This window comes from Callorhinus ursinus, unplaced genomic scaffold (genome assembly GCF_003265705.2).
Source record: "Callorhinus ursinus isolate GAN/ISIS: 27379988/994484 unplaced genomic scaffold, GSC_fseal_2.0 scaffold3, whole genome shotgun sequence".
NCBI lineage: Eukaryota > Metazoa > Chordata > Mammalia > Carnivora > Otariidae > Callorhinus > Callorhinus ursinus.
The window spans coordinates 88,591,536-88,610,523 of NW_027397065.1; the positions used below are offsets into that span (position 1 = coordinate 88,591,536).

General features: G+C 44.2%; 1 long non-coding RNA gene across 4 annotated transcripts in view; it reads left to right on the forward strand.

Annotated features, from left to right (window-relative positions):
* Positions 1-9,120: 9,120 nt before the first annotated feature.
* Positions 9,121-18,988, forward strand: part of LOC112820357 (uncharacterized) — an 81,566-nt gene continuing 71,698 nt past the window's right edge. For 3 of the 4 annotated variants that reach the window (XR_012377671.1, XR_012377673.1, XR_003207128.2), the window contains exons 1-4: positions 9,121-12,380; positions 14,132-14,377; positions 17,500-17,631; positions 18,440-18,549. This is a non-coding gene — a long non-coding RNA (uncharacterized lncRNA). The remainder of the gene's footprint in view (positions 12,381-14,131; positions 14,378-17,499; positions 17,632-18,439; positions 18,550-18,988) is intronic. The other variant, XR_012377672.1, reaches the window with a different exon arrangement.

Sequence of the window (18,988 nt, forward strand, 5' to 3'; positions counted from 1 at the left end):
GCAGCTTGCCGTGCCTGGTGCTAACTTGTCTTACTTAATTCCCTCTGCCTGACCAAATAGAAATCAATGCCTGTTAGAAAATGAATTGAAACTGGGAATATAGTATTGAGCTATTGAATTATTTTGACAGACTCCAAAGCCTGATACAGCCACACCTGGCAGCCACAGCCTCAACTTTGTCCAGCTGCTTATTAGCTTTGGAGTGAGCTGTCACAGAATCCTTTCTTGCTCCAGGGACTGCTTCTCGGCCCTGAGAGCCTGTCACCCTCTGCATCCCTAGTGAATGGTATATGTGAGGTAGGGTGGAGACACACTGGGCACAAAGCTCTTTTGTTGCCCCTGCTGACCCTGCGTGGGGCTGGTTTGTTCTGAAGTTGCTCTTCAGCCCATCTAAGCATCCCAGCTGGTGGACATCAATAGATTGGATCCAAAGAACAACAGTTGTCCCCAGAATATAGTCAAGAATGTGAAGGGTCTGAGTTTTACCCTATTGGCAAGCTCACAAGTTAGCCTGGCACAGTTGGTATAAGATGCAGCGCCCCTGGCTTAGGGACAAAGGAGTTTGTGAAATGTGGCAGAGCAGTTGCCCTTGCCTGCAAGTCCCATGCGCTCGGGGCAAGTAGGTCTGGAGGGATGGTGGATGCCTGTTCACACAGTCCACTGTGTTACAGCTGAGGAACTTGAGCTTTGGGGACCTGAATCTTTTAGTAATGGCAGTAAGCATGCCTGCTCTTTGCTCTGGAGGGAGAGACTACTTCTGCAGAGAGTTTCTCAACCTAGGCTTCCTGAGCATTTTGGGCTGGATAATTCTTTGTGGTTGGGGACTTTCCTGTGCATCATAGGATGTTTGCTTGGCAGCGTTCCTGGCATCTACGTGCCAGGTGCCATTAGCATCCTCATCCCAATTATGACAAGCAAAAATGTCTCCAGACATTGCCAAATGTCCACTGCTGGGCAAAATTGCCCCTGATGGCTTACCACTGCTCTGTACTATGTACAAACATATACTCACTATTTAAATATGCTTGAGAAGAAAGGGCATTCTTAGAACAAAGGGAAGTCAGTGTCTCTGATCATAAGGCAAGTGGAAACATGAAAGACCCATAAAGAACTATTTCCCAACAAGGGGCAGGTGAATGTCACGTTACCTGGGTGGGACAGGTTGGCATGGTGCTCAGCATCTGGTCTGTGGCCCAGAGATGGACCATAAGACATGCTCATGAGCTGTATACCCATCCCTGAACGCACGACGTTTCTTTGCTGCTATGGATGAAGGGAAAGTAATTTGGTAGACTTTTACTTTTACATGGGATTAAGGCCTGCTTCCTAGTACCCTACTAAGTTATTAAGGGCCAATAAAATCTGGTGTTTAAATCAGAGAGGCATCAAATGACAACACACCAAATGTTGAATCTCAACCATCTGCTGAGTATTGCCATCACAGAATAAATCTCTAGGATGTAAGAATAAGTCTGAATTTTGTTAAAAATGTGATCGTTGTTATTTCTTGGTGGTCAGGTTTTAAGTTTGATAGATTGCTTTTGCGATCCTTCTAAAAGTGTGCATTTGTGATGTGAAGTGGCTTGCTTGCTCTCTGCTGACAATGACAGAGCGTAAGTGTGACCAGCATGAGGTGCTGCTGACCACAACCACTGAGGTGAAGGTGGTATGGTGGTCCTGTGCTGAGGGTGATGCTGCCTGTGTTGTGTTTTATGATTACAAATGTAAATTTACAGCTCAGCAGATTTTAACATATGAATGGCAGAATTTTAACATATGAAAACCACCAGGAGATTTTAACTCCAGGATTTCTCTATTATACATGATTTTGAGAGACGATATTCAGATATTGACAATAAATCTAAGTAATATGATTTGTCCATACTGCTGACGGGATATGATGGTGGCCTATGACTCATGTGACTGTCGAGCATTCACAGATTTGGGATCCAGCAATGGCCTGGACACAGACATTTGACCAATTTCCTTCTAAAGGCCAGACATGAGTCAAAGAGCAGATTTTGGCCAAATGCTGAGGCTTCTACCTAGTTTACTGACAACTAATATAGGTTCTGTGAGAAACCTGGCTGGTCCACACAGCTGGGCACCGTGACCATCTCCTTCTGCAGGTGAAATGCTCAAGACGATGGTGCATTCTTTCATGTCTCTTGAGTTGCTCAATGTTTTTACTGGCTGCTCTTCTCCACTTTAATGATAAAATACTATTTATTTAGATTTATCCGTATTAATAGAAGTGTTATTCCATAACTCCTTTTGTTAACTTGTCAGTATGTAGTGTTGCCGTTAAAATTAATTGTGTATATTATTTCCTTAAAATCCAGTATGGAGGGAGGCGGAGCAAGATGGCAGAGGAGTAGGAGACCTGGATTTCGTCTGGTCTCAGGAATTCGGCTGAATAGGGATCAAACCATTCTGAACACCTACGAACTCAACAGGAGATCGAAGAGGAGAGTAGCAACAACTCTCTGAACAGAGAAGCGACCACGTACCGGAAGGTAGGACGTGCGGAGAAGTGAATCCGAGGCGATATTCGGGAGGAGAGACGGCGGGGGAGGGGCCTCCGTCGGCCGCTTCTGGCAAGTGCTAGAGCCACGGAGCACAAAATCGGACCTTTTAGAAGTCGGCTCCGCAGAGGGACGTCGCTCCAGTGGCTAAGCGGGGGGTGGAACCCTCGCGGGACAGTGTGGTCTCAGGACCCTCGGGGTCACAGAAAGACCGGGGGTGCCTGAGTGCGGCAGAGCTCCCAGGGATCGGAGCGGGGAAGCCGGCTGCAGAGACGGAGCCGAGGCGCGGGCTCTCAGCTCGGGGTGGCCATAAACTGTGATCCGCGGCCCAGTCGGGCCACTGCTCCTCCAGCAGGGACCCAACAAGCGGCAGAGCCGGGGAGACTCCCCTTCCTCCCCTGGGAGGAGCGGCGCGGGAGCGCACCGCAGGGATCTGCTGGGTTTGGAGACTCCACACGGGGTCGGGTGCCAGAGATAGAAATGCTCGGTCACAGGCCGGGTGAGCACGGAGTGCGGCTGGAGACCAGGGAGACGGGAGTGACTGCTTTTCTCTGGGGGCGCACTGAGGAGCGGGGCCCCGAGTTCTCGGCTCCTCCGGGCGGAGATTGGGAGGCCACCATTTTCACCCTGGTCCTCCAAAGCTGTACCGAGAGCTTGCAGGGAACAAAAGCGCCTGAGAGCAAACCCGAGCAGATTACTTAGCCCGGACCGACAAGGGTGGGGCAATTCCGCCTCCGGCAAAGACATTTGGGAACCACGGCAACAGGCCCCTCCCCCAGAAGATCAGCAGGAGCAGCCAGCAAGCCAAGACCAAGTTTACCGATCAAGGAGAACGGGAGAACTCCAGCGCTAGGCGAATACTGCATACAGAATTCATGGCTTTTTTTCCATGATGCATTAGTTTTTCAAAGTTAATTTTTTTAACTTTTTTTTAATTTTTCTTTTTCCCTTTTTCAACCAACATCTTATCAATCCCTTTTTTAAAAAAAAACATTTTTTATTTTTCATTTTTAGAGTCATATTTTATCCCTTCATAGTAGGTACCCTTATTTTTGGCATATATATATATATGTATATATAAGTTGTTCTCTCTTTAAAATTTTGAGATACAGTTTCTTCTAACAGATCAAAATATACCCTAAATCACTAGTGTATGGCTCTGTTCTAGTCTCCTGCCTGATCACATTCTCTCCCTTTTTTTTCCTTTTTCTTTTTTTAAATCTTCTTTCTTTTTTCAAACAACTTCTTATCTTATCAATTTCTCTTATAAAATCTTTTATAATTTTCATCTTTACAGTCATCTTCCATCCCTTCATTGTATCAACCCTTATTTTGTACATACATAAGTCTTTCTTCCTTTAAAATTTTAGGAGGCACTTTTTTCTAACCAAAATGCGCCCAAAATCTAGTGTGTGGCACTGATCTATGCACTAGCCTGATCATATTTGATCATATTCGGGTTTTTTTGGATTGTTCTGTTTTTGTTTTTATCTTTTTCTTTTTGTTTTTTTTCTCTTTCTTTTCTCTTTCTTTTTTCTTTCTTTCCCTTTCTTTTCCCCTGGTTTCAGGTCTTTTCTGATTTGTATAGAGTATATTTGCTGGGGACGTTGTTAACCTGTTAGCATTTTGTTCTCTCATTCATCTGTTCTCCTCTGGACAAAATGACAAGATGAAAAAAATCACCTCAGCAAAAAGAACAAGAGATAGTACCGTCAGCCAGGGACCTATTCAATACGGACATTAGTACGATGTCGGACCTAGAGTTCAGAATCATGACTTTAAAGATACTAGCTGGGCTTGAAAAAAGCGTGGAAGGTATTAGAGAAACCCTTTCTGGAGAAAGAAAAGAACGAAAATCTAACCAAGTCGCAATCAAAAAGGCTATTAATGAGGTGCAATCAAAAATGGGGGCACTAAATGCTAGGATAAATGAGGCAGAAGAGAGAATCAGTGATATAGAAGACCAAATGATGGAAAATAAAGAGGCTGAGAAAAAGAGAGAGACAACTACGGGATCACGAGGGCAGAATTCGAGAGATAAGTGATACGATAAGACGAAACAACATTAGAATAATTGGGATCCCAGAAGAAGAAAAACAGAGAGAGGGGCAGAAGGTATATTGGAGCAAATAATAGCAGAGAACTTCCCTAATGTGAGGAAGGAAACAGGCATCAAAATCCAGGAGGCACAGAGAACCCCTCTCAAAATCAACAAAAATAGGTCAACACCCCGACATCTAATAGTAAAACTTACGAGTCTCAGAGACAAAGAGAAAATCCTGAAGGCAGCTCGGGAGAAGAGATATGTAACCTACAATGGTAGAGATATTAGACTGGCAACAGACCTATCCACGGAGACCTGGCAGGCCAGAAAGGACTGGCATGATATCTTCAGAGCACTAAACGAGAAAAATATGCAGCCAAGAATATTATATCCAGCTAGGCTCGCATTGAAAATTGAAGGAGAGATAAAAAGCTTCCAGGACAAACAAAAACTAAAGGAATTTGCAAACACGAAACCAGCCCTCCAAGAAATATTGAAAGGGGTCCTCTAACCAAAGAGATAGCCTAAAAGCAGCATAGATCACAAAGGAACACAGACAATAGACAGTCACAGTCACCTTACAGGCAATACAATGGCACTAAATTCATACCTTTCAATAGTTACCCTGCATGTAAATGGGCTAAATGCCCCAATCAAAAGACACAGGCTATCAGATTGAATTAAAAAAACAAGACCCATTGATATGCTGTCTGCAAGAGACTCATTTTAGACCCAAAGACACCCCCAGATTGAAAGTGAGGGGGTGGAAAACCATTTACCATGCTAATGGACACCAAAAGAAAGCTGAGGTGGCAATCCTTATATCAGACAAATTAGATTTTAAAACAAAGACTGTAATAAGAGATGAGGAAGGACACTATATCCTACTTAAAGGGTCTATCCAACAAGAAGATCTAACAGTTGTAAATATCTATGCCCCTAATATGGGAGCAGCCAATTATATAAGGCAATTCATAACAAAAGCGAAGAAACACATTGACAACAATACAATAATAGTGGGGGACTTTAACACCCCCCTGACTGAAATGGACAGATCATCTAAGCAAAAGATCAACAAGGAAATAAAGACTAAATGACACACTGGACCAAATGGACTTCACAGACATATTCAGAACATGCCATCCCAAAGCAACGGAATACACATTCTTCTCTAGTGCCCATGGAACATTCTTCAGAATTGATCACATCCTAGGTCACAAATCAGGTCTGAACCGGTACCAAAAGATTGGGATTATTCCCTGCACGTTTTCAGACCACAATGCTTTGAAACTAGAACTCAAGCAGAAGAGGAAAGTCGGAAAGAACTCAAATACATGGCGGCTAAAGAGCATCCGACTAAAGAATGAATGGGTCAACCAGGAAATTAAAGAAGAATTAAAAAAATTCATGGAAACCAATGAAAATGAAAACACAACTGTTCAAAATCCTTGGGATACTGCAAAGGCAGTCGTGAGAGGAAAGTATATAGCAATACAAGCCTTTCTCAAGAAATAAGAAAGGTCTCAAATACACAACTTAACCCTACACCTTAAAGGAGCTGGAGAAAGAGCAGCAAATAAAGCCTAAACCCAGCAGGAGAAGAGAAATCATAAAGATCAGAGCAGAAATCCATGACCTAGAAACCAAAAGAACAGTAGAACAGATCAACGAAACTAGGAGCTGGTTCTTTGAAAGAATTAACAAGATCGATAACCCCCTGGCCAGACTGATCAAGAAGAAAAGAGAAATGACCCAAATCAACATAATCATGAATGAAAGAGGAGAGACCACAACCAACACCAAAGAAATACAAACAATTATAAGAACATATTATGAGCAACTCTATGCCAGCAAATTAGAGAACCTGGAAGAAATGGGTGCATTCCTAGAGATGTATCAACTACCAGGAGTCAACTACCAAAATTGAACCAGGAAGAAATAGAAAACCTGAACGGACCTATAACCACTAAGGAAATTGAAGCAGTCATCAAAAATCTCCCAACAAACAAAAGCCCAGGGCCAGATGGCTTCCCAGGGGAATTCTATCAGACATTTCAAGAAGAATTAATACCTATTCTCCTGAAACTGTTCAAAAAAATAGAAATGGAAGGAAAACTTCCAAACTTCTTTTATGAGGCCACCATTACCTTGATCCCAAAACCAGACAAAGACCCCATCAAAAAGGAGAATTACAGACCAATATCCTTGATGAACATGGATGCAAAAATTCTCACCCAAATACTAGCCAATAGGATCCAACAGTACATTAAAAGATTATTCACCATGACCAAGTGGGATTTATCCCTGCGCTGCAAGATTGGTTCAACATCCGCAAATCAATCAACGTGATACAATACCTTAACAAAAGAAAGAACAAGAATCATATGATCCTCTCAATAGATGCAGAAAAAGCGTTTGACAAAGTACAGCCTCCTTTCTTGATCAAAACTCTTCAGAGTGTAGGGATAGAGGGTACATACCTCAATATCATAAAAGCCATCTATGAAAAACCTACAGCGAATATCATTCTCAATGGAAAAGCTCTCAGCTTTGGTCAGGAATGCAGCAGGGATGTCCACTCTCAGGAATGCAGCAGGGATGTCCACTCTCACCACTAAGGTGAGGAATGCAGCAGGGATGTCCACTCTCACCACTGCTATTCAACATAGTATCAGAAGTCCTAGCCACAGCAATCAGACAACAAAAAGAAATCAAAGGCATCCAAATCGGCAAAGAGGAAGTCAAACTCTCACTCTTTGCAGATGATATGATACTGTATGTGGAAAACCCAAAAGACTCCACCCCAAAACTGCTAGAACTCATACAGGAATTCATTAAAGTAGCAGGATATAAAATCAATGCCCAGAAATCAGTGGCATTCCTATACCCCAGCAACAAGAAAGAAGAGAGACAAATCAAGGAATCGATCCCATTTACAATTGCACCCAAAACCATAAGATACCTAGGAATAAATCTAACCAAAGAGGCGAAGGATCTGTACTCAGAAAACTATAAAATACTCATGAATGAAATTGAAGAAGACACAAAGAAATGGAAAAACGTTCCATGCTCATGTATTGGGAGAACAATCATTGTGAAGATGTCAATGCTACCTAGAGCAATCTACACATTCAGTGCAATCCCCATCAAAATACCATCCGCTTTTCTCAAAGAAATGGAACAAATAATCCTAAAATTTGTATGGAACCAGAAGAGACCCCGAATAGCCAGAGGAATCTTGAAAAAGAAAAGCAAAGCTGGTGGCATCACAATTCCGGACTTCCAGCTCTATTACAAAGCTGTCATCATCAAGACAGTATGGTACTGGCACAAAAACAGACACATAGATCAATGGAACAGAATAGAGAGCCCAGAAATGGACCCTCAACTCTATGGTCAACTTATCTTTGACAGAGCAGGAAAGAATGTCCAATGGACAAAAGACAGTCTCTTCAACAAATGGTGTTGGGAAAATTGGACAGCCACATGCAGAAAAATGAAACTGGACCATTTCCTTACACCACACACAAAAATAGACTCCAAATGGTTGAAAGACCTAAATGTGAGACAGGAGTCCATCAAAATCCTAAAGGAGAACACAGGCAGCAACCTCTTCGACCTCAGCCAAAGCAACTTCTTCCTAGAACCATCGCCAAAGGCAAGGGGAGCAAGGGCAAAAATGAACTATTGGGATTTCATCAAGATAAAAAGCTTTTGCACAGCAAAAGAAACAGTCCACAAAACCAAAAGACAACCGGCAGATTGGGAGAAAATATTTGCAAATGACATATCAGATAAAGGACTAGTATCCAAAATCTATAAAGAACTTATCCAAGTCAACACCCCAAGAACAAATAATCCAATCAAGAAATGGGCAGAAGACATGAACAGACCTTTTTCCAAAGAAGACATCCAAATGGCCAACAGACACATGAAAAAGTGCTCAACATCACTTGGCATCAGGGAAATCCAAATCAAAACCTCAATGAGATACCACCTCACACCAGTCAGAATGGCTAAAATTAACAAGTCAGGAAACGACAGATGTTGGCGGGGATGTGGAGAAAGGGGAACCCTCCTACACTGTTGGTGGGAATGCAAGCTGGTGCAGCCACTCTGGAAAACAGTATGGAGGTTCCTCAAACAGTTGAAAATAGAGCTACCATACGATCCAGGAATTGCACTAGTGGGTATTTTCCTCAAGGATACAAATGTAGGGATCCGAAGGGGTACGTGCACCCCAATGTTTATAGCAGCAATGTCCACAATAGCCGAACTGTGGAAAGAGCCAAGATGTCCATCGAAAGATGAATGGATAAAGAAGATGTGGTATATATACACAAAGTAATATTATGCAGCCATCAAAGGGAATGGGATCTTGCCATTTGCAATGACATGGATGGAACTGGAGGGTGTTATGCTGAGTGAAATAAGTCAGTCAGAGGAAGACATGTGACATATGACCTCACTGATATGAGGAATTCTTAATCTCAGGAAACAAACTGAGTGTTGCTGGAGTTGTGGGAGGTGGGAGGGATGGGGTGCCTGGGTGAGAGACATTGGGTAGCGTATGTGCTATGGTGAGCGCTGTGAATTGTGCAAGACTGTTGAATCACAGATCTGTACCTCTGAAACAAATAATGCAACATATGTTAAGAAGAAAGAAAAAGAAGAAGCTAGCAGGATGGGAAGAATGAAGGGGAGTAAGTCGGAGGGGGAGACGAACCTTGAGAGATGATGGACTCTGAAAAAGAAACTCAGGGTTCTAGAGGGGAGGCGGATGGGGGGATGGGTTAGCCTGGTGATGGGTATTAAAGAGGGCACAGTCTGCGTGGAGCACTGGGTGTCATGCAGAAACAATGAATCATGGAACACTACATCAAGAACTAATGATGTAGTGTATGGTGATTAACATAAGAATAAAAAAAATAAAAAATAATTCTTATTTAAAAAAAAAATCCAGTATGGAAACTTAAGGACACATGCACTACAGTTTAAATGGTATTCCCTAATCTTCTCCTGACCATGGGATGCTGACATGTGGTCAAGGATTTTTCTTTTTTGATCATGCATTTTTTTGAATGTGTTTGTGAGGGTGTTTTTTGATAGATTAACATTTCAGTAGGGTAGACTGAATAAAACAGGTCAGTTTGCCATCCGTAATGTGGGTGGACCTTATCCAATCAACTGAGGGTATGAATAGCACAAAATGGTTGAAAAAGGTGGATCTTTGCCTTCCTGACTGAGCTGGACATTAGTTTTCTCCCGCCCTGGGATTGAAATTTACGCCACTGGCTCTCCTGGGTCTCCAGCTTCTTGACTACAGATGAGGGAACTTCTCAGCTTCCATAATCACATGGAAGATTGATTGATAATAAGTCAATCTCTTTCTGTCACTTGCTCTTTTCCTCCATCTCTATCTCATGTTACTGTTTTATAAACAAATAGCTATATCAATATCATCTATATCTATATCTCCATTTGGTTCAGTTCCTCTGGAGAACCATGGCTAATAAAGGGACCATCTCAGGGCAATAGAAGTGAGAGAGTGAAAATGTCCTTTAGGGAAATTAGAAACATCAACACAGGTTTCCTTACTACATGGGTTACCACTGAGAAAGGCTGAACGTCAGCCTGCTGGAGACTTGAGGAACCATGTTTTTACATTTGTTTTACAGGAGGACAATGACACTAGGACATTTATCCATGGATTTGCATCTCCCGAGGGTTTCCCCTGGGACATGGATTTTTTTCCCCACTTCCAAGCTATGTCTGCATGTAGCTCAGCACCTTCTGCAGCTTTGGGATGCAGAGAAGTCAGATGCTGAGATGCTAGTGCTCTTCGCCTGGGAGCACCTGTAATGAAATGAAGAGCTGTCCAGCACTAAGGTGCTGAAGTTTCCTGGCACAGGAGGATGTGGTGGGTTATACATCCAGAGGATCTATATGACACAGGTTTAATAAAACTACCTGGTTACTTCAAAATTATAGCACATGGTTTTATAATACAATGGAAAGCTCTGTTAGGACAAGGACAAAAAACAAAATTTTTGTTTATGGATGTGTTTCCAGTGCCTGACACTTAAAAAACAATAAATTTTATTGAATGAGTTGATACAAAATCAGAGGTTTGAACTAACATTTATTCTCTTATGAAGCAAATAATAAGGCTTTTCTATGTATTGCTAAGAAGAAGTCTACTTCAACAGTTTGTTTGTCTCCAATTCTTTGTCACTTGATTTCTTTTCTTCCTGAAAAGGAAAAGAGGTGGGAAAGATAGGTCACAGGTTCTTGTGCTCACCTGGGGCAACTACTCTAAACCATCCCCACCAGCAGGACTAGTGCTGAGCTCTGACAAGACGGTCTTTGCAGGTGGTGATCTTGGAACCTGAGGCATTGAGATACAGGACAAGAGGGGTCATTGGAAAGGCCTAACCTAGGGTAATGGGGAGCCACTTTCTTTATATATTAGAGTGAAAAGGGTTTGGATGCTCACCTTGCTATTTAACTTTTACAATCCACTTTTGTGATAATCAGCATCTGTAAATGTTAATCAGAATATGAATTGGAGTAGCTTTGCCTTGTTTTCAGTCTTCACTATTCTTTCTCCCTTGGGTCATAGATGGAAATCTTTCAGTGCACAGGCCAGTGGGATATGAATGTGGCCTTTCTCAAGAAAAGACTCTGCGTAAGCTTAAAAGAACTTATTAAATTAGTACGTGGGATATGATTTCATCCACATAATAGAAGCTGCAGCTGCTTTTAAAGAAATGAAATTGTGTTGCACGTGACGTTCAGTCTTCAGCCCTACCACACAGGTGCTCTCTTCTAGAGATGCATGGCTCCCAGAGGGCCTTCCTCCAGGAGGGACATCAGCCAGGAGACAAATGAGCCTTCCTGCTTTTCATACTGTACATGTCGGCTCTTCACTAGTGGAGGTTGGAAGTCATGGATTTCATTACTGCAGTGCATTGAGGGCCAGGGAAAAAATCCAATTTGCTGCTGCCTCAGTGTCTTTGTGTTTTAATCAAATGGATAAGAAAGAGTCATTAACTGATGCTCAGGCTGACTGAAATTCCAGTGAGAGGGAATGGAAATGAGATTGTGACACAGCCTTAGAAGGTCACTTGCTCCCTGGTAGTCCTGAGCCAATAAAGTCTCACTTGTTGATTGTTACCAAGTTGTTCACTGAGCACCCGTGGCAGTTGTGGACAGTGGGGGTGGCAGTCCTGATCGCCATCCCTATACCCAGGGCCACTGGCCATGAAGGATGGTGCCTGCCCTTCCTTGGATGATCCAGTGAGTGGATTGTATAAATCTCCTATATGCTGATAAAAGCTTCCTTTTCCCTGTGCCAATGAATCTTGATTTAAAATCACAGGAACTTTTAAAGATGTGGCCACTGTAGTGATTACCTGTATATGGCAGGGTCAGTGGAGGTGCTGAGGGGAGCAGCAAATGCATTTGAAAGCACTCTGAAAGCTATGAAGTGCTACTCAAATTTAGATGCCTGTTATTAATGTTATTATTTTTATCCCTATCGTTATTATGGTTTACTGCCACTGCTACGATGAAGTTTAAGATTGCATAAACTTCCACATGGTTGTCTGTTTGACAGGCAGAGATCAGAGGGGCGGTTGGTGAATGGGAATCTTTCCTATGGCAGAATTTCTCTTCCTGATTTACGCGCAGCTGTCTCTGGGGCAGTCCCAGGGCCCCAGGAGAATTCGTCCACAGAAGGAGATGGATTCCTGAGCAGTTTCACCAGTGCCTCCATGAGGAGTGAGGCAGACACTTGTGCCCTGGAGCAGGTTGGTGGCCTTCCTTCATTCTTTGTTCACTCACTCATGCCTTCCTTCCTCATCCCTTCAATAGTGAGTGGCTCCTTCATGTCAGGCACTGTTCTTCCTGATGTTCACAATTCCCATTTTCCAAGAAGGGACAAGGAGGAGCACCCGTTCTTTAGTGTAGTGAGACTCTCCCAAGTGCTGGTAAGATTGGCCACACTCACGGGGCAGTGCACTGAGTCACCTGTGCAGGCTGGGATTGGGACAGACTTGTGAAGACATGGGGGAAGGGCAGACAGTCTTTAGGGAGTAAGCAGGAAATGCATGACTAAATCAAAATCTGAAACAGTTTGCAGAGATCATGGACAAGTCAATTATCATATGGTTTCATTTATTTGTGGAACATAAGGAATTCCATGAAGGACATTAGGAGAAGGAAGGGAAAAATGAAGGGGGGGGAATCAGAGGGGGAGACGAACCATGAGAGACGATGGACTCTGAGAAACAAACAGGGTTTTAGCGGGGTGGGGGGTGGGGGGATGGGTGAGCCCAGTGATGGGTATTAAGGAGGGCACGTACTGCATGGAGCCCTGGGTGTTATACGAAAACAATGAATCGTGGATCACTACATCAAAAACTAATGATGTATTATATGGTGACTAACATAACATAATAAAGTAAAATTAAAACAAACACACACACAAAGAAACAAAGGATATACAATGGTCAGGCAAAATGCAAATTAGGCCCAGAGGCCAAGGTCAGTGGGAAAACCAAAATAGAGACATACAGGGTGTAGAGTCCCACAGACTGGCTGCCACTGAATAAAGAGCTGCGCTTGACTATGGAAGACAGTATGGAGGTCCCTCAAAAGCTCAGTGTCCTTGGCCCATTTACTATCCAGGTGGAGGCCCAGTGTGTTCTCTATCTTCTCCTGTTCCAAAGTCTGAGATCAGAACTGTGGTAGCCATCTCAAGAAGAGATCACCCTGCTCTTGTCCCTGCAGCCACGTGGGGATGTAGTTGACCAGTCTCCCTCTTGGTCTGTCTTGCTATTCAGTCTCCCAGGAAACCTCCTAGGATCAGAAGGGTGGCTCCTAGGATCAGCTCAGCCCTGCTGGGAGTGGCTCCATCTTTCAGAGGTAGACTCGCATTAGCCAAGCTAGCAAGACTGATCTGTAGAACCAGCAGGCTGCTTTGTTTAATTTACAGCACCTCCGGCACGGCAGGCGCACGGTGTGGGTGGTTTGAAGTTGAGGTCAGCACACGTTATATCCACAGGCAGTGGAATCCAAAGCTGGTTGGCTGAGTAGTTTAATGGTGCCAAGCTTAGCATCATTTTATACCAGGAGTCCCCTCACCACTGAGAGGGAGGCCAAACAACTTGCCGGGGCCTTTCACTGACGTGGGCCAGCTTCTCTCTGGGTCTCTTTCCTGCCTGCCTTCTGACTGGCATGCTGCGATCCTTCTCACATCTGCTCACCTGCTCCCAGTTGGCTCTAGGAGGCCCGTGGCTTGGGAGCTTCTGCTCTTCAAGGTGATTCCAGCCTCTCTGCTCTATTCACTGCGGGCATTACAGACCTTGTGGTGAGACCTCATGGGCCTGTCTAGTTCTCAGGTACTGGCGGATGCTTCAGTTAAAATGAAGATCTCTCAGCACAGGTGCACCAGTCCTGGGGGTTGAGGAAGTAGGGAACGGTGAATAGCGAAACAACACACGGCATTGAAATGCCTTTGTGCATGTGCTGCTTATTCATTGACAAATTTCTTTCCTAGGTTGATGCCATGGTGAGTTCACATCCTCCCGTGCATTGCTGTCTGAAAATAATCATGAGTATTGCTAGTGCATTCATGGGCGCCCTAATGTTTCAGAGGGCTGGAGAGCACAGAACTACAGAGGAACAGAACCAAGTGGTTCACCGAGGAGGTGGAGGCCTTGCAGGAGGCAGCTCCAGGGGCTTCTCTCCAGTCCCGGCTCAGGCTGGGTGACGGAGGAGCGAGGGTGCCGGGAGCGGCCATCAGGTGAGCCCATGTGACAGGATTAGCCTGGAGGAAGTTGACCATGTTGGCGCTTCTCAAAAGTGTTCTGTTACTTGCTTTCCATGATTAAAAACCCATTTTAATTTTTTCTTTATATTCTGCCATCCAGTAGATGAGGTAATCTGACTTTAAGGGGATGTATTTCTACCCTCCTTGGATGCCTTCATAGAGCTCCTTTCATTTTCAATTTAAAAAAGTGGTTCACACACTTTTTTTTTCCTTCTGAATTGTCTGAGCAAAGGAAATTTGCTCACTGTGCTCTAAGGGAGATACCTCTATTCAGTATCCCCAGGGATATTTCTCCAGGGTGACCTCAACTGACATCCTTGGTCCTCATTATTATTAATTACAGTGTCTCTGATAGGTTGTTGGACATCTGGAGCATTTGCCATCCATAGCAGAGATGAAACGGTGTGTGGTTCACCTCCCCAGGAGTGTGTTACCAAGGCCAGACACCACTTTGTTTTGTTTTGTATTGTTTTACTTTAAGAGTTCAGTGTTTCTTTCTTTAAATCATTTGTACCTGCCCTATAAACACTTTAATGAGCATATGCCTTTTCTTTTAACATCGCTTTTTCTTCAACTTAGCAAAAATCAATTTCCCCTTCACCCATTGTCCCCCTCCCCAACATATGAAACAAAACCCAGTAACAGGCCTTGGCTTTGCAAACAGCAGGATGAGTGATGGAGCCGCCATTACTGGGGTGGGGGTGGGGCTAGGGCGAGTTCTCAACCAGCTTTTCTGCTTCTGAAATTTCAGTAGAAAGTAGCTTTTGACATAGACCAAAAGTTCTGAGGGTATACATCTACTTTTATTTTCATTTCTATAGTGGTGAATCATGATATATTCAAGATCTATAACATGGCTTTTTGAGCATTGTGATCATAGGAATAAAAACTGTTTTCACTCTTTTACTTTTGATGTAAAAACATCAGTACATCATAGTAGCTATACTTAGCCTTCAAAGCACTCTGAACATCCAACCATTTTCATTAGCATAGAAAATTATATTTATTTCATGTAGAATCATAACCATTGACTTATTTGATCCAAGGATCCCTATCATGGATTGGCCAGACATAAATATTTAATTACCTCTGATGTTTGCTACAAGGGAAAACTTCAGGTAGATAAGTTCTATTTCCATTTGCTGTTCTATCTTTTTATTGATCGTTTGGAAGGATTTTGGAACGGATCAGCAGTGTTAATGCACGAAGAACGTGTTTCTTCCTGAATCCGACACCCTGGTGTGGCATGTAAGAGTTAGGAGCTCAAGCATAAGAATGTAGCAGTTAAAATGCTCACCCATGCCACCCTTGCCTTCCCCACCCTCCTTCTTCCCTGGGTTGTTGGAATAGTGCTGAGATGCTCCCTTCCAGCTCATTCTCCAGGCTTCTGGGAGATCCCTGATCTCAAAGTGCCCCTCTGACCACATGTGGTTCCTCCCCAGGATTATAATAGCGCACTTATTTACAATGGTTCTTTCCAAAATCCTTAGCTTGTCACTCAAGGGCACCCATGCTCCCACCCACTTGGTCTCTGAACTTCCTCACACACCTGGGCGTGTCCTCACCCACCTGGGTGCCTTGGACAGCACCCAGTGCTCACTTCCAGCCACCTCAGTCTGGTGTGGAATCCTACTGATTCCCTGGGAGTCCGTTCAGTGCCTTCTTCGATACGTCCCCCGTGATGCCACACCATATACACTAGACCAGCTCATTCTCCATGGAGTCTCCATGGTTATTTTCTTGCATTTCCTCACCTCCCTACCATTTTGTACATCCGGCTCTATTTATCCATATCTGTATCTATGTCTATCCATATATATGTATTGTATGTGTATAGTATAGGATATTATATGCATAGAGTAACTTTTCAAAGTCTGTGAGCTCGAAGCTCTGGACATTACCTAGAGTGGCCATATGTTATGGGCTGAATTGCGTCCTCCCCAAATTCATATGTTGGAGCCTTAACCAGCACTGTCATTGTATTTGGAGATAGGGCTTTTAGGACACAATTAAGTTTAAATGAGGTCATAAGGGTGGGGTCCTAATCCAATAAAATTGGTGGCCTTATAAGAAGAGGAGGAGGGGCCTGGGTGGCTCAGTCGGTTAAGTGGCCAACTCTTGGTTTCGGCTCAGGTCATGATCTCAGGGTTGTGGGATCGAGCTCTGAGCTCAGCGGATAGTCCACTTAATTTCTCTCCTTCTCCCTCTGCACCCCCCCCAAATAATAAATAAACAAATAAATCTTAAAATAAAGGAAGAGGAGGAGAAAGTGCTCTTTGTTTCTCTCCCCACACCGATACACCAAGGAAAGGCCATGTGAGGACACGGTAAGGAGGTGGCCATCTGTAAGCCAACAAGAGATCCCTGGCCACACCCAACCACGCCGGCACCCTGGTCTCAGACTCCCAGCCCCCAGAACTGTGAGAGGTAAATCTCTGTTGTTCTGGTCTGTGGTATTTGTTATGGTTGCCTGAGCTGACTAATAGACTATCCATGGTAAAATCATTCAACGTTCATTCAACAAGTGAGGGCTCCGTGCACTTGGGGGGAAGCCATTTATTCCCACAATTAGATTTTGGAAGCAACAATAGTGCTGAGACACCGTTTCTGAATTTCCTATTAATGTTTCTTTTGTGTGGACGAGTTTGACCTTTGGCCATCACAGGCTCCCGAATTGCTCAGAATCACAAGGTCTGTAATTAAGCTGTGACAATAATTCAAAGGATTTCTTTTTCTGCTCTAGCTCTATCCATCTGATTACATTGTAACCAATATTTGCGGCCGTCTCTGTGGACAAAATTTGTTCATAAACTACAAAGAACTTGCACAGCCATGGAAGAAATCAACTTGTTAAATGGGCCATGTTTTTTCTCCCTAAGCAAAGGGAGCCTGTAAAACACTGTTGTGCTGGAAAAAAAAAAAAAAAGAAAGAAAAGAAAGGAAGAGGGGGAGGGGGCAGGGGCCTCTCGACTCTGAAGAAACTTTCTGGGAAACTAAGTTCCCAGACCATTCATGTGACACCCTCCCCTGCACAGGGCTTGTTTTAATAGGGGGCATGATCGTGTAACACTCTACCTCTTGGAACATTTTTCAAGCACCTGTCGGTGAGGAGGAACAGCTCCATCAGCAAAGGCACACTCACGAATCCATTGGAATTGACCCATTCTGAAGGCAGGTAAGTTGGCCATCAGCAGATACCAGTAGCAAGGCCGGATGTAACGCCCCGGGTGTGCTGCTTACCTGTGGGGCTGAGTTACACCCTCTGCATTGAAGAGCTAGACATAGGTGCTTGCTTATGTTGTCTGTCTGTGTCATCAGATGAAGCGGGGATGCAGGGGCGCCCGGGTGGCTCAGTCGGTTAAGCGTCTGCCTTCAGCTCGAGTCATGATCCCAGGGTCCTGGGACTGAGCCCCACGTCAGGTTCCCTGCTCAGCGGGGCGCCTGCTTCTCCCTTTCCTCCCTGCTCATGCTCTATCTTGCTATCTCTCTCTCTCTCTCTCTCCCAAATAAATAAATACATAAAATCTTAAAAAGAATGAAAGGGGAATGCAAATTGTTCCACAGTTCTTTAGCCGAAACGGGTGGCGTGTGACTATAATCATGCAGCAAGGAGTGGGTCACCCCGGGGTCTCCACCCAGAGGGCACCAGGTGTCCTGTACAAAGGGAGTGGCAGTAGTACCATAAGCTTCCATCCCGTTCTGCCTCCAGTGCCCTGACTCCTTGTAAGCCTCTCCTCCTGTTGCTCTCACCCGTCCCGGGAAATGCCACCCTGCATCGATGCCACCGTCTGCCATAGGAGGCCCCGTGTATCCTGGGTAACTAAGGGAAAATGCGTACCAGCTTTATAAATAGAATATTGCATTTTGTCTATCGGGACTCCATAGGAGCTGGGAAAATTCATCTCTGGTTTGGCTTCAAAAAGAACATTCTGAAATTCTTTCTTAAGAATTCTTTCACTTTCTAAAAGAAAGAGAACTCCCCCTTCCACCACTGCAACATGTCACAGTCTCTTCCCCACTTCCGTTCCTTCCCAGTGTCCCAGCAACCTACATCTGATGCCACCAGGTCCCGGAGACACAAGGAGATGCGGAAGACTCAGCTGGTTCCCGGAACCTTCTGTCTTCATCATGATGTGTTTGCTCTGGTATGTCTCGGTCTTTGTCATTCTCTGCCCATGTGCACCATGTGTTTCTGGCATGATCCAACATTTCAGCACAGATGCAATTGCTCAGCATCCACTAAATGGTCAGTATCTGCTGACTGGAAAAATATCATTGCTTAGATAATGAATAATGTTGAGGGGCAAAGTGAAGCTAACATATTCTTGGACAAAAGGGAATGCAGGTTATTGACTGAATAGAGAAGGAAATACAGGGTCCTGGGCGGAAAATGGGAAATGAGAACAGTTTTAATCCAGGCACACACACACACACACACACACACACACACACAGCCTCACTAGAGTCTGGGACTGCCATGCAATTTGCCTGAAGGACAGTTACCAACACCTCTGTCCTTATTCCTGCGTCTGAGTGATTGGGTGCTGTTGGTGGTGCAGAGGCACTGGGGGTGATGTGTGGAGG